Genomic DNA, 11,614 nt, shown 5'->3' on the forward strand with positions numbered 1-11,614 from the left:
AATTGTAAAAGGAAACAAATATACCAGAAACATCACTTTTATTACATATGGGAAAAATCCAGCAATATTTTGTACAATGATCAATGAATGTGACATAATATTTGAATCCTTCTAGGGAAACACAAGGAGCAGGACCCCATCCATCACTGTGGACAATGTCAAAGGGTTGTACAAATTTTTCTCCTGGAAAAAGGAAATGGGAGTTTACTAAATTTGCCCTCTAAACATGGTTGACACACAGAAGGATCTTTATCAGCAACACAAGACACATGAGAGGAAGTTAAAACTTGAGAGACAATGGAATTAGAGGGATGACCTAGTCTCTTATGCCAAATACTAACTTTAAATTGTTTTCTCAGAAAAGCTGCAATTCTTCCTTTATTGATAGCCAGATGAGATCGTGATGAGATGATAAGGTACAATCCACTATGACATAGCCCTATGTAGAGGATCCTTCCTGTGGTTTTGTCCTGAATCCAAAATGAAGAAGCATCGAAAATCAACCAACAGTTATTATCCAAACAGATCTTATGCACATATAATAAATTCTGAGACAATTTTGGCACATATAGAACATAATTAAGCCTAATAGGCTGCATTGGAGTTCTGAAAAGACTATAACCAATATGGGAGATAGCTAAACCTTTACCATTAGCTGTTTGAATGATCTCATTTGAAGGATATGGGGTTGACAATGAGAGATTTCCCAGTTCAGAGGTCATATGATTATTTGCAACAAAATCAGTAAGCCAAACTTGTTGTTGAGATATAGTTGATGGCACTTAGAATAAAGAGTAAGTACCATTGGTTGTTACAGCATGCATGGTACTCATTTGAGACGGTACATTCTTCTGAAAGCATGTTTTTGCACTATGATATGGATTCCCACATACATGACAACATGATGCACCACTTGTATTTCGATATCTGCAGGTGTCAGCAAGATGATTATGCTTGCCACAGATTTGACAACCTTGGAAACCTTGGTATTTCTAAATTGACATGTAGATGCCACATGATTATTTTCTTACAAATTTGACAAATTTGAGCCTCAAAACCATAGTTCTGTGTTCTTGGTGGTCATGCACCAAGAGTGCCAGGTGCCGGACTTGAATGAAAATTCTTGCCATTTCCATATTTCGGATTAAAGTTGTTTCCAAACCGATTTCTGCCTTTACCATTTTGATTAAAGGACTTATATGCATTGCAATTAGAACTAGCATAATTTCCACCAGAACTGGAAAAAGATTGATTCTTGGATGGCAGGCCATTGGTTTGTGCCATTAGTGCAGATAACACCGGTGATGGAGGAATAGTTTCAACCAGAGTTTCTTCAGCAAGCAGTTGAAACCAAAGATCTTTCAATGATATCACAGTTTCATGACCCTTAATCACATATCTTATTGTGTTGAACTCAGCAGGCAGACCATTTAGTGTAAGAATGACTATATCATCATCATCAAAAAATACACCAGCAGCAGACAACAAATCCCGTGCTTCTTTAATCTTCTGCAAATGCACAGTGATAGAATCACTACCTTTCTTTATGGTTTGAAGCTCAGATTTAAGTTGAAATATGCTCATTCTTGTGACTGTAGAGAATTGTTCTCATAGGTGATTCCACAGTTCTTTGGAACTAGTACTCCCAATGGCACAGGAAATCGCAGCCGGAGACAATGTGGCGGTGATCAACTGCATTAATGCTTTATCATGCATTTTCCACAACTTGTAGTCATCAGATTGAACCCTTGTAGCAGAATCACCAGAAGATTCTTGACAAAACTGAGCAGGACAAGGCATCGAACCATCAACAAAACCAATTATGCTATGCCCTTCAAGAAGCAACTCCATCTGGAAATGCCAAGCCAAGTGATTCGATTCATCCAATTTCACATTTATCAAGCTTGAGACGGATGAAATCAAAGGCGCAATCAGAGATTGTAGAATCTGTAACTGAGCAGCGGTCACCATTGTTACCAATTACGTAGAAATCCTGACAGAGAACTAACAACAAACACTTGGTTGGCACACTTTGAGAAGACGAAACCAGACGAAACCAAACAAAGAAATACCCCAATTTACCAGAAAAGATCACAAATCCACAGAGAAAATATCACACAGAGAAGAATGTAGAAATGGAAGCAAATGAAACCAAGATCGAAAGACCACCAAGCTGCTATGCTTGTTTACGCAAATGATACCATGTAAACCATTGAAGAATATTGATGAAGATAGTTATGCAGAAAGAGAGAGGAGAAGAAGAAGAAGAAGAAGATCGGGAGTTTAGAGAGAGAAGAGAATATTAGAAAATGTATTATCTTTCTTGTTAGTTACAAATGATGGTTACAAGATTTATATAGTTTGTATTGATAGCTTACACTCTAAGCTACACAATAACAAACTTTATCTAACTTCTTTAATCTCTTGACACATGTCTAATTCACAGCCATAGGATCTTAATACTCCTAACAATAGATCCATAACCATATGAGAGGGATCCAGACTATGGGGTGACAAATCAACTCATTAGATTGTTAACAGATAAACATTTAGACCCGTTTAGTTTGATTTTATCATAATAGGGTGGTGAGATTGATAGGGGAGATGATGGTGTAATATCTTATTATGGTGAAATTAAACTAAATGAGTATTCATTGTTTCTGTTAACGTCCAATGAGTTGATTTGCCAATCTATTTAGCTAGCTATTCTAGAAGTCCTTGGAAGTCTTGAGCGCAACACCCCACGTGTCAAGATACATGTGGGAAATAAGTTGACAATTCCCTTTGGAAATATATCCATTTTTGAAATCACTTGTTGAAGTATAACCTACATTTTCTAATTTTATAAAACTAAACAAAATTAAAATTAAAAAGACTTAATTACTTTTAACCTTCTCTTAACACTCCTGTGCTCTCTAGACTCCTCATCTCCATTGAAACACCACCACCAAACTTCTCTTTACCCAAATGTAATTGAACCAAGGGATCACGCCAAGCAGTAACTGCAATATTAGATGAAGAAATAGTCTAAAACTAACAAAATTTTTCTGAAAACTTATTCGTGGTGTGGCTATGAACCCAGTCGAGCATCCTCACGGAGGAGGTTATCACCACATATTGGACAGGTGGCGTAACGCTTCTCCTGGGAAGAAGGTTGGTTTCATGCTGCTAGGGGGACTGGTGGTCTCAAAGGACAAGTTGTTGCAAACGTCTCTAAGGCAGGCTAGTCATGAGATTACATTTTCGACTTTATCTATATTTGCCGTGTTTGGACTGTTTATATTTTATTCCAGGCTAGTTTGGTGCGTTTTGTGGAGGAAATTTTGTTTTAGAAAAAGAAAAAAATGGGGATGAAGATTTAGAAAAGAAACACCACGATTCTGGATGCAGGGAAGGTTTTAAACTAAAGGGCAATAAGTCTTTTTACCGTCAATTTTGATTAGTTTTATAATAAATGAAGGGAATTGTTATTAGCACTCCAAAGATCTCATTTGACACTCCAAACTTTCTATAATTAGAAAGAAAAATACACTTGTGAGGAGTGTAGAATGAGATTTTTGAAGTGCTAATAACAGTTCCCTAAATGAAAATGTAGGTTATATTTCAATAAGTAATCTCTAAAATGGCTATATTTCTAAGTTTCCCAAATAAGTTCAGGCTTTCAACAAAAATTTCAACTGGCCACTGTGTTTGTTGAACTGTATTGCTGATTCTAAGGTTATTGACCAACTTAGCTAGAAGTAATATGGAATTGAACATGGATAAAAAGGTCATCATTAATTAGTTACTTGCATTGGTCACCTAATTAGGTTTTTTTTTTTTTTTTAGTTTTGCGAATGATTAGGTATGCATCTTAATAAAAGAAAATGTTAGACTTTGTTTAGGAAAAATTGGAGGTTTTCCACCACACATTAATGAAAGAGTAATTTTTATCTTCATGTAGTCTCAATACTACATGAAGAGCGTGATAGTGTACTTTTAGCTCCTAGGTCAAATGATATGCCAAAATAGAAATGAATTTATAGGAGTTTGAACTCAAGAGAGTTTTAGATCTTTACTCGCTTTCCACTAGGCCAAGTTCCAAATCTTTACTCGCTTTCCACTAGATCAACCCAGTAGAGATGCATACCCACAGCCGACTGATTGATTTGAAGGTTGATATTGGTAAAACTGTATTTCCAAAGCTTGATCTTCCCAGATCTCCTCAAAATTTCAAATTCAATTTTTATATTCTTCTTCACATCCTTTATTCAATCTTCATGCATAAACGATGCACATTGGAGTATTATACAAAACAAAATTGATCCTTTATATGCATTTTGATACCTGTTGAAAAAATTAATATTCCACCACACAATAATTTTTTTTTTCTTACAAAAGGGGATAATTAATGTAGGTCACGGTTATCCACTTCTGAGACACTGGACGTATGTCATCAACTTTCACATCGTCATAATCCGTCGCATTAAAATCAACGTGCATGTCGAAGGCGTAAGGAAATATATATATATATATATATATATATATATATATATATATAAGTACCTTCTAGCTACCTTTAGTTTAATGTCCAGCCCACCTTATGAAAATTATGCACGAGTAAATTAAGATGATAGAGAGAAAAAATATTTTAAATTAAATTTTAAGAATCACTAATTAATTTGGTGCGGGGTGGTCAACAATCTCATCCCTATCCAGAGAAAAAATAATATTAAAATGACGAGTCCACGAGAATTAAGTAGTATGATACTAAAATCCTATGACGAGTATGATACTAAAATTATATATTTGTCTGCATACATGCATATAAACCTGTCTATAAGTTTATCCCTATATGCCAAATAACTATTTGTGTGCATACATATATAGAGATTAGAGACCTATATGTTTGAAAGAATAAATACTTTAGAATCAGTTATTCCTTTTATCCTAAGAAAATGATCAGTTCGACCTAGTCCTCATGAGAGTAGGACTGTGAAAGGATTAAGTATTAGGATGGACAATCTAGTCCTACACCTGCCAAGGATTAGAATGAGCCTTGGATAAATATGAATTATCCCAGGGATCATAATCACTATATAATCATATAAAGATAAATGAATCTTATAATGGGATTAGATTTAGAGTCCTGGTGAGAATCAAAGAGGAAGAGTAATGTTTTCTACACTAAAGGAGAAGGGGTGGGGCTTAGCCTCACAATGGACTAGCAATAATGTAATTCAATCAGTTGTTTATTAAATATTATTTTCTCTATTCTTAATGTAAATTCAATAGAACGTAGATGAAAATTGAAAGTCCAATTTTATTATGTGGATTCAATTGCTTTGATTGGTTTATGAGGGGTTTCTTCTAGCATGTTCGAATATTATTCATTTGCTTCAAATATTTGACTTTCTTTTTGTTATAAAAAAATTATTGAAGCAATTAACGCATATAAAAACATTTAAAATGTGTAGTCGAGCGTAATACGACATGGTTCAAAAAATGCTTTCTCACACAAGTGCATGAAGGCTAGTAATAAGTCTATAGGAGTATCCAATCTGTTTCACAATCAAACAGCAGTTCTTCCTTTTCAACAATATAGATAGTGGTAGGTTAAAATCCGTGATGTCATGGAAGAAAGAACACCGAGTAGTGCTACATTTATCATTAAGTTGTACCATTATTTGTATCATCTTTTTAACAGATCTTGGCCCACGAACCCTTGTAAGTTTCATCTTTATTAGAGAAATGGTACAATTGATGGTATAACTAGATGGTAAAAACAACATTTTTGCATAAAATATAGTTGATATTTTGACTTTATACATTTGAAAGCCTGAAAATGTTTTCCAATTCTTGAAATGTGGGTGGTGCCGGTGGCGCTCTCAAGACTTGTGAGGACTTCTGGAATCGTGGGATTCCTGCGGGTACACGACAAGGGCAGGAAATTAGGCAAGAAGGCATACTCAAAACTTATCAGCCCACTAACATTGGAATGTTTTTTGTTTTATTTTTAATCGAAAACCAACATTGGAATATATATGAGGCAAATTACTAACAAAGCAAATTTGGCAAGCACATGGTTACGTCCTTCAACTCTATAAAACAACGCAAATCTGCAAGCACATGGTTACGTCCTTCGACACTATCATTACAAGGTAGTGCTATCTACACATTTGTATTTTTTATACACTTTTTTTAATTTCTGGTTATTGAATTGAATAAATTAAAGAAAATTAATAACAAAAAATTAGTAAAGGCGTGTAGAAAATAAAAAAGAGTGCATGGATATAGCACTTTCCTATATATAATAATATATAAAAATTTATCCCCACTACCGAATGCAGGCTAGTTGAGAATTTTTTTATTTTTTATTTTTTATTTTTTTTAAGTAGTGCTATTCACACACCCATTTTACTTCCCGCAAACTCTTGTTAATTTTTTGCAGTTGATCTTTTTCAATTTATTTGATCCGACGGTCATAAATTGAGAGGGGTGTGTGAAAAATAAAAATAGGAGCGTGGATAGCATTATCCAAAAAATATCTTTCTAGAAATTTGTACCTAAAAAATAATTCTTTTAAAAAATTATAAAAGAAATGTTAAAGAGACTCTCAAAGATGGAACTCTCTGCCACCTCTAATTTTCTAAAAATCTGCCTAGGGCTCGACGGCGGCCCACTGCCATAAATTCACCAAAATCGTTCAACAAGTCAGCTATACTACTAGGCAGCGCCTAGATGACAGATGGCCGCTGGGAGGGCTAGGCAGCCTCGGTGACTGCCGGGCGGTTCTTTAACTAAAAAAAAAAAAAATCACTATAAAGATGGTGAATCTCTGCCATGTAGCTGCTATTTCATTGTGTTGATGTGCCTTTTTCCCTCTCCACGTGCGTAGAAGAGGAGTCAACCGAAAACATTTGACAAGAGAGGAAGAGGGAGAGAAAGGGTGAGAGAGAGGGAGCTCTGTAAAATTTGCAATTGCAGAGAAGAAGTGAGATGGTGCATAGTTTATGTTGGCTAGGGTTAGAGTTAGGGATTTTAAAGTTGGCTGATAGTTCTTTTAAAATTAGGAAATAAATTATTTATTTATTGAATGTGAAAACAAGGCCCAATTCTCTTTTAATGAAAAGTAAGGTCCAACAATGATTAAAACATGTTAGGTTTAGAAAAAAATGTTACAAAACCAAGACAAATATTCCTCAACTTTTGCACATAAGTCATCTTTTATTATTATTATTATTATTATTATTATTATTATTATTATATATAATGAATTTTCTTAAAATAATTTATATGTCATTTTATTTTGCAATTTATGTAACTCAGCTTAATTATATTTTTTTTTAAATTGAAAATAGGCACTTATTTATACAATTTTACGTAAATCTGCCTAGGCCATGTATGGGCGCTAGGCCCTAGTTCCCCGCCCAATTAGCACTTAATGTCTTTTAGAACATTGGCCACCTCATATTTTTGGCACAATGTTTAATAATCTTGGCACGAGCCACTTAGTACTATGGTTTATTGGTATTCCTTTTCACTGATAAGTGAGAGGTCTTAGGTTCGATTCTTGCCAAAGACGAATTTGAACCACATTATTTCTAGCCCATTGTGAGGCTAAGTCCACTCCATCTCCTTAGCGTAGATAATATCGTTTCTTCAAAAATAATAATAATAATAATAATAAGAAGGTTGGCATGAGGAGAATGTTAAAATGTGAGGTGGCAGTGAGTCCATGAGGAGTCTCATTTTGAGAGAGTCTCCTTAGCACACTTTGAAAGAGTCTCTTTAACACTTCTCAATTTGAGAAATGCTAAGGAGACTCTCTCAAAAGGTGGACTCTTTGCCACCTCATATTTTTGGCATAATGTTTTATAAAGTTAACACAAGAATAAATGTTAAATTGTGAGGTGGCAGTGAGTCCATGAAGAATCTCACTTTGAGAGAGTCATCTTAGCATTTCTCAAATTGAAATTAAAATTAAATATGGAATCTACAAAGTATTTTATTTACCGTTTACAAAAAGGGGATTTAATGAAAGCTCTTTTCAATTTTAACTTTTAATTAAAAGGGAATTTTTGGTGAAAAATGTCCATGATGGATCAAACATTTTTTTTATTTACTCTTATGCCATTATTCTATTTATTAAGACAGGTCCCACAGTGATATTTATATTTTTGTCTGATGCTTGATTTATTATACGCAACTCTGCACAGTGATATTGTGACATATTCCCCATTTATTTCATTATTGTTTTGCTCTTTCAACTTTTGCTTATCTGCTTTCAGCTCTTCTAGGCTTCCATCATGTTGTCTTTGTTGTGCAGTTCTTCTTTTGTTTTATTGTTCCAGTAATGATCATCTCCTTCTTCTAGCTGTGCTTCTTTTTCATTATCTTCTTTTATCTTGTAATAGGTTGCTATAGTTTGTTCCATGAAATTTTGTGGCTTCCAGTAGGGCTAATGACTAATATTGCTTTTGCTATAAATATACATCTCATTAACTTATGTTACTAATAACATATCATAATTAAAATCTCAAATTCCTCCTTGGCTAACATTTGGACTCCGTGATATCTCAAAATATATTGTTGTGTAGGAGCCCATCCATGGGGTAATATAAAGGATAATCTGAAAGATTTTCATTTATCATAACTATGTGTCTTGCCTCTTCGTTATGCATGTATTTGTACCAATCTATAGAACTACTGATATAACTTATGCATATTTTCTAAAAGATTCTTCATTCATCATAGCTAGTGTCTTGCCACTTCTTTATGCATGTGTTTGTTCCAATCTAGTGAACTGTGGTTAAAAAATATTTTATCAAGATAACCAAAATCTAATAATAAGGTTCAGGTTACTTTTACTTCATTATGCTCATAACTAAAGTGCCATCGTTAGAAATTTCTCATATTAATACTAGTTAAAACTATGCTAACTTCTGGTTTACAATTACAACTCTATGTAGTACCACAAAGACATGATGGATGTATTTTTGTAATAACATCACTCCCTGGTTTTAGGTCAAAAATAGACTGGTACAAAGCAACTTGTGACTGTAATTGTGACCCCTGCATGGACTATGAAGCTTTCATAATGCTTGTTGATTGGCAATATTCTTAATTTAGCTATTTTGAGATTTCTTCTAACAAGATTTTATCAGGTATTGTATCTAATGGTACAGTACTAATAAATTTTCCAACTTTTGTTGTGTTGTGTTAATTTTAACTTCTTCAATTTGGTGTTGCTCCATATCAGTATCTTATAGAAGCTCAATAGTAATCTCTCTATCTTCAATGGGCTCATTAGCCTCTTGTTCTTTATTAGCGGGCTCAGTAATCTTTTTTTTTTTTTTTTTTTTTTTTTTTTTTTTTTTTTTTTTCTCTTTATTCTTATGTTGATCATATTCTTGGCCAATTCTGATTTCTATTTCAGGGTATTACTTGCCATTTGTTGCATTTTGAAGTGTTAGAGTCCTTGATTCATTTTGATGAATTGAGTAGTCAATGCCTGAAGGTCTCTGGAAAATGATTGGAGGCTACTTTCAAGTGAATGGATGTGATGTTCGCCTTAATAGAAATTAAAATTAAAACTATCAAACTCTTGTTCCAAGGCTTTAACGATTTTTTCATGTCTTAATCTCCCGCTTGGATGTTTAATCTGGATGTTCTAAAAATTGTCCAAAAGATTAGGTTACAAATTATTGGACGAATTCTTTACGGAATAAGAACATATTCTTTCTTTAATCTTCCCAAGAGCTTCTTATACTTTGAAGAAGTTTTATAGAAGTCTTCCATCTCCAAAAAAAGCGAGCTACGTCTGAGTTAAACTTGGAGATGGAAGTCTTCTTTCGTTTCTCGACGGTGAAGTAAGACTAAACTCATGAGCGTGTTGCCCATCAGTGAGTCCAGGTACTCGTGGCCTATATTTTAGAGTGGATTTTTTTTTTTTAATTTCTTCTAATATAGTGACATTAAAGTTAAAAGTGGGCCATGGTGGTGATGTTGGTCTATTCATACTATTTTGGAATCCACTGAATGGTGGAGGTTTATGGTGCATCATAATGCTACTAAAAGGTGATCTTCTGCCTTAAGGTCTTTCGGTATCTGAGGATCATGGCCAATGAATAAGTTTTGATAGGATATCACCTAATGTATTGGGACTACCTATAATATGTTCGAAAATTGGTATAAACCATTTATTGTAATTGAATCAATAAAATTGACCAATCTTTGTGTTGCTTGCTTGTTAGTATGTATTTTATGTATTGAGAAACAATGTTTTGACAATTTGTCCTTATTGTAAATACTTCATTATGTAAAAATAAAGAAAATGATTCAAGTGAATTAATTATTCCTAAAATTTCTAAATTTGTTGCTGGTAATCTTGATTGTATATCACTAAATCTAAGGCCTATCTACAAACTTGCTTTGGTGATCCTTTTGCTTTTTCTGGTATATTATTCTTGCCCATCCTAATGACGATGCACTTGCTTTAACCATTTGATAACTCTCATCTACTGGCAAAGTTACTAGATTAAACTTTGTTATTTCTTGCTTTATATTTTGAACTAATTCAATATTCTCTCCATTGGGAACTACTAAGAAACCACATGACATCTACATCAAGGAATTCATGGTACGATTTGTAGAACCCTAAAATCAAATTAACAACATGACATCTGTGTTAACTCGCATCACATATACTCGATTCAAACCAAAGTGGTGGCCAATCACCAAGATTAAAATCAAGCTCATAAGCACATCAAAATGATACTCGAAGTGAAGGAAAATTCTTAAATAATTAAGCTGAAGTTTAAAGAATTCATGGTTAGGCTACATTGTAGTCATAGTGAAAAGAAATTAGTTCAAAAATATAATCGAAAATAATATTGAATCTATAAAATTAAGAAGAAACTAAGTTCAGAAAAATCCCTGAAAGGTCCCCTTGCTCTGCCGTAGCCTTCTTGCCGTAACCTTCCTTTTTTTTTTTCAATGATTAGCTTTATTTTTTGTTAAATAAAGAGTAATATTAATCGGGCAAAGCCCAAAGAGAACATGGAACAAGTAGAGAGAAACTCTCAAAGCACCAACAAACAAAGGGGAAACAGCCCTAAAGCAAGGCTTAACCAACACAGGGAAAGACGACAAGAAAGCCTAGAGCTTAAGGAGCAACAACATTCCAATTATGGAGGACCGTCATGTTAATGGTTGAGGGCTTAACATGCAAAGTACACAGTCAACACCAGATCATATTAGTGATCAACTGAAGAAGAGCAGTAGGGGTTTTCCTACAATTGTAGAACATTCGGTTATTCCGTTCACACCATATGCAATAGAATGTGACTGCAAGATAGAGATTTTTAACCACCATGGGAAGGGATTTCCCCCGCCAATGGGCTGCCACATAGTCCACAAAAGAAGGCCATGGAGGATGAAGCCAAGGAACACCACACATCATCAACACATGCTGCCATAGACCTTTAGTAAAGGGACAATCAAAGAAGAGGTGGGAATGAGATTCCAAGTCAGAGTCGCAAAGCACATAGTTGAGATTGGCACAAGAGGAAAACTGACCAATGCCATCAAGCATAATTAGCTTGTTCTTGGCGGCTAACCACAACACAAAACT

This window comes from Pyrus communis, chromosome 14, assembly GCF_963583255.1.
Source record: "Pyrus communis chromosome 14, drPyrComm1.1, whole genome shotgun sequence".
NCBI lineage: Eukaryota > Viridiplantae > Streptophyta > Magnoliopsida > Rosales > Rosaceae > Pyrus > Pyrus communis.